This window comes from Theropithecus gelada, chromosome 6 (genome assembly GCF_003255815.1).
Source record: "Theropithecus gelada isolate Dixy chromosome 6, Tgel_1.0, whole genome shotgun sequence".
NCBI classification, from domain to species: domain Eukaryota; kingdom Metazoa; phylum Chordata; class Mammalia; order Primates; family Cercopithecidae; genus Theropithecus; species Theropithecus gelada.
In genome coordinates, this window is record NC_037673.1 from 151850814 (window position 1) to 151855247 (window position 4434).

General features: G+C 34.7%; 1 pseudogene; it reads left to right on the forward strand.

Moving 5' to 3' along the window:
- The first annotated feature begins 1382 nt into the window (after nucleotides 1-1382).
- On the forward strand, nucleotides 1383-3634 carry LOC112626214 (annotated as a pseudogene).
- The last annotated feature ends 800 nt before the right edge of the window (nucleotides 3635-4434 follow it).

The following is a 4434-nucleotide window of genomic DNA, read 5'->3' on the forward strand; positions in this document are numbered from 1 at the left end:
TATTTTTAATTCTGTTAACTATTTAGAGGTAGAATGGTTGGGCAGTACAGTAAGTTTATGTTTAACTTTTAGGAGACTACCAAACTCATATCCAAGTGGTTGTACTATTTTACATTCCTACCAGCTGTGTTATAAGAGTTCTATTTGTTCTACATCCTCACCAATGCATGCTATTTTCAGGCTTTTTAATTTTAGCTATTATAATGGTTATAGCTATTCCAACTGCCTTGCCTGCTTTGTATTTCTGCCAAAAACAAGTGCTAGTGGCTGACTCTCTTACTATAGCAAGCTCCAAATGAATAGACTTTGGTTGTTCTCATTTGAGTAGTCTTCATCATTTATTTAGAATTTTCATTAATTATTCCAAAGTGTTTGCATTTCTGTATAAATTTTAAAATCCATTTTTCTATTTCTATGGAAACCCTGTTTAAATTTTGATTAGAAATTCATTAAAGTTATAGATTTTCAGTCTTTTTAAAAATTTTTAAATTTTTACCTTTCTTCTTTTTCTGAGACTCCTTTTATTTGTATTTCAAATGCAAATATTTTCCACATATGTACTTACAATTGTTAAATCCCTTTTGATGAACTGACCCCTTTATCATTATATAAGGACCTTATCTCTTTTTACAGTTTTTGTCTTCAAATCTACTTTGTCTGATAAGTAGATATACTGCTTTTTTCGGTTTCCATTTGCCTGAATTGTCTTTTTCTATTTCTTTATTTTTAGGCCATCTCTGTTTTAATACATGAAGTAAATTTCCTGTAGGTAGCATATAGTCGGGTCTTGTGTGTGTGTGTGTGTGTGTGTGTGTGTGTGTACCTTATTCAGCCTCTTCATGTCTTTTGATTAACTTATAATTTACCCCATTTCTATTCAGTGTTATTATTGATAATCAAGGACTTGCCACTGCCATTTTATTTGCTTTCTGGCTGTTTTGTTGATCCTCTCTTTCTTTTATCCTTTTCTCCTGACTTCCTTTGTATAAAAGTAATTTTTTTCTGACAGTATGTTTTAATTTCTTGCTTTTTATTTTGTGTGTATTACATGTTTTTGTTTTGTGGTTAATGTGAGGCTTGCAAATAACATCTTATAATCAATTGTTTTAAACTGATGACCACTCTGATTACAAAGAATAGAAAAACAAGCAAATAAAGAGAAAACTAAACAAAAAACAAAAAACACCTCAACAATTAGGACTGAACTGTCAGGGAGGGAGGCAGTTAGGGGGCTTTAGCTCCTTTTCTGGCAGGGGTAGATATGAAACGGTTTAAAGGACTGGACCAAAGAAGAGGAAACTCTACCGGCACAGGAGCAAAGGGATCAGTTGTCCATGTTTTTTTTTGGTCTTTTCTTCATTTGAAGATTAAGTATTGGAGCCATGGGAATAAAGTTTCAATGTCCTCGATTTTTTTTTTAGACATTGTCATTAACAACCTGCTGGAAGAGTTGTCTTTGAATTATTTTCTGATGTGTGCCCCAAAACAAGTGAGAAGTTTAGTTGTCTTTGTACAGGTGAAAAGGGGACAGAGAAATCAACTCAGAGCCATTACATTATAAGAGTTGTCTCTTTCACAGAGTTGTCAAGGACTTTATGGTTTAAGGTGGTGACTTCAGTGAAGGAAATGGACGAGGAGGGGAATCTACCTAAGAAGGATTTTTTGAAGACAAGAATTTTGCTGTCAAAAACAACAAAGATTTTCTCTTGTCAACGGCCAACAGAAGGAAGGATACAAATGGTTTACAGTTCTTCGTAACAATGAAACCAACTTCTCATTTAGATGGGTGTCATGTTGTTTTTGGACAAGTAATCTCTAGCCAAGAAGTTGTAAGAGAGAGAAAACCACAAGACGGATGCCGCTAGCAAAGCATTTACAGAGGTACAGATACTCAGTTGTGGAGAGGTGATTCCCAAATCTAAAGTTAAGAAATAAGAAAAGAAAAGGTATAAATCATCATCATCTTCCTCCTCCTCATCTAGCAACTAAGATAGCTCAAGTGATTCTCAGTTCTCACCTGATTCCTGTGATTCCGAAAGTGCTTCTGAAGAGAAATCAAAGAAAAGGAAAAAAAAAATCGGAAAAAATCCCAAAAACACAAGAAGGAAAAGAAGAAGTGAAAGAAAAGCAAGAAGAGTGCATCTAGTGAGAGTGAAGCTGAAAATCTTAAAGCACAACCCCAGTCTACTGTCTGTCCAGAAGAGAGAGTACCTGAAAATAGATTCCTAATGAGAAAAAGCCCTCCTAAAGCTGATGAAATGGAAAGGAAAAGCCAGAGAGGGAGAAAGAGAAAGAGAATGTAATCCATCTAACTCCCAGCCTGCTTCATACCAGAGATGACTTTTAGTTACTAGATCTGGCAGGAAAATTAAAGGAAGAGGATCAAGGTGTTATCAAACTCTTCCAGATCCAGATCAAGGGATTGTTTCAGCCTTAGTGAGACTCCTGCACATTGGAGGCAAGAGATGCAGAGAGCTCAAAGAATGAGGGTATCAAGTGGTGAAAGATGGATCAAAGGGGATAAGAGTGAGCTGAGTGAAATAAAAGAAAATCAGAGAAGTTCAGTTAGAGTAAAAGAGAGAAAAATAACTAACCACAGGAATGTATTTGAGAGTCCAAACAGAAAAAATAGAAAGGGAAATAAAGTTAAAGACTGTAAATCTAACAGCAAAGAGAGACATCAGAAGAAATTCAGAAAAATATGATAAATATAATACAAACAAAGTAAAGGGACAAATCTAAAATTAAGAGTAAGAGCAAAGAGAAATCAAAGAGTAAAGAAGGATATTCAAAACATAATAGACATGAAGAAAAGAGGATTAGATCAAGGAGCAAAGGAAGGGATCATGAGAATGTTAAAGAAAAAGTAAAGCAGCCTGATTCTAAAGGAAAAGATCAGGAAAGGGGTAGAAGTAAAGAGAAATCTAAACAGTTAGAATCAAAGAGTAATGAGCATGATCATAGTAAAACTAAGGAAAAGGATAGATGTACACAATCCAGGAGTAGAGAATGTGATGTAACTCAACATAAACACAGTTATAATAGCAGAACAGGAGAGCAAAGCAGAAGTAGGGACAGAAAAAGAAGAGTGAGATCAAAAGCCATGACAGAGATTGCAGCAGAAGAAAGGAGTACCATAGATACAGAGAACAGGAATACGGGAGAAGAGGATGGTCACAAAGCCGAGGGAGAAGAACACCACCAGGAAGATTAAGAAGTAAAGATAGGAGGAGAAGGAGGAGAGACCCACGGAGTTCAGAGAGAGAAGAAGGTAAAAACAGAAACTAAGAAAAATACAGAAACCAAGAAAGTAAGAGTTCACACAGAAAAGTAAGAGTTCACACAGTGAGAAAAGAATGTACTGTAAAAGTTGTGATCGTAATAACCTCAAATAATAGCAGGGGGAAAAAAGGCTGATATAGATCAAAGTCCCTTCTCAAAAATAAAACAAAGCAGTCAGAACAATGAATTAAAGTCCTCCACATTGAAAAATAAGGAGGATGAGAAGATCAGATCCTCAGTGGAAAAAGAAAACCAAGAATCAAAGGGTCAAGAAATTGACCGTGTACATGAAAGAAATAAAAAATGTGATCATGAATCAAGCCCTGAAACAGATGAAGACAAAAGTGGATGAATGAGTTATATAAACTTATTTCCATTCTGTTTTGAATTTTAAGTTTGAGAGACTTGCTAGTGAATCTTCTTTATGTTGTTCCTTTTCATTGTTTTTGGGTTATTTTATGTTTGCCCCTTTTTTTAATGTGGATTTCACTGAGTTGATCTTTTGATAATCTGCAATCTGGATAATTTGTACTGCTAAAGTTTTAATAAAATTGAAATGAGAAAAACAAAAACAAAACAAAAGACTCTACAATTTAACTCCATCCCTCTAACTTTTTGAATTCTTGTTGTCTCTATTTATATCTATCATACAATCTAGCAATCCCACTGCTCATATATATCCAAAAGAAAGAAAACTGGGATATCAAAGAGATACTTGCACACTCATCTTTATTGCAGTACTATTCACAATAGCCAAGATATGGAATCAACCTGTATGTCCATTAACAGATGAAGGGATAAAGAAAATGTGGTACATACCCACAATGGAATATTATTGAGCCATAAAAAAAAATGAAATCCTGTCATTTGCAGCAACATGGATAGATCTGGATAACATGTTACGTGAAATAAGCAAGGCACAGAAAGACAAATATTGTGTGTTCTCACTCAAATGTGAGAGCTAAAAAAGAAACTGAACTCATGGAGATAGTGAGTAGAATGATGGTTACCAAAGGCTGGGAAAGGTAATAGGGAGAGGTGGGATAAAGAGGGAAAAGCTAATGTGTACAAAAATACACTCAAATAGAATAAGATCTAGTGTTTGGTAGCACAATTGATCTTATTATTAACAATACTTTATTGTACACTTCA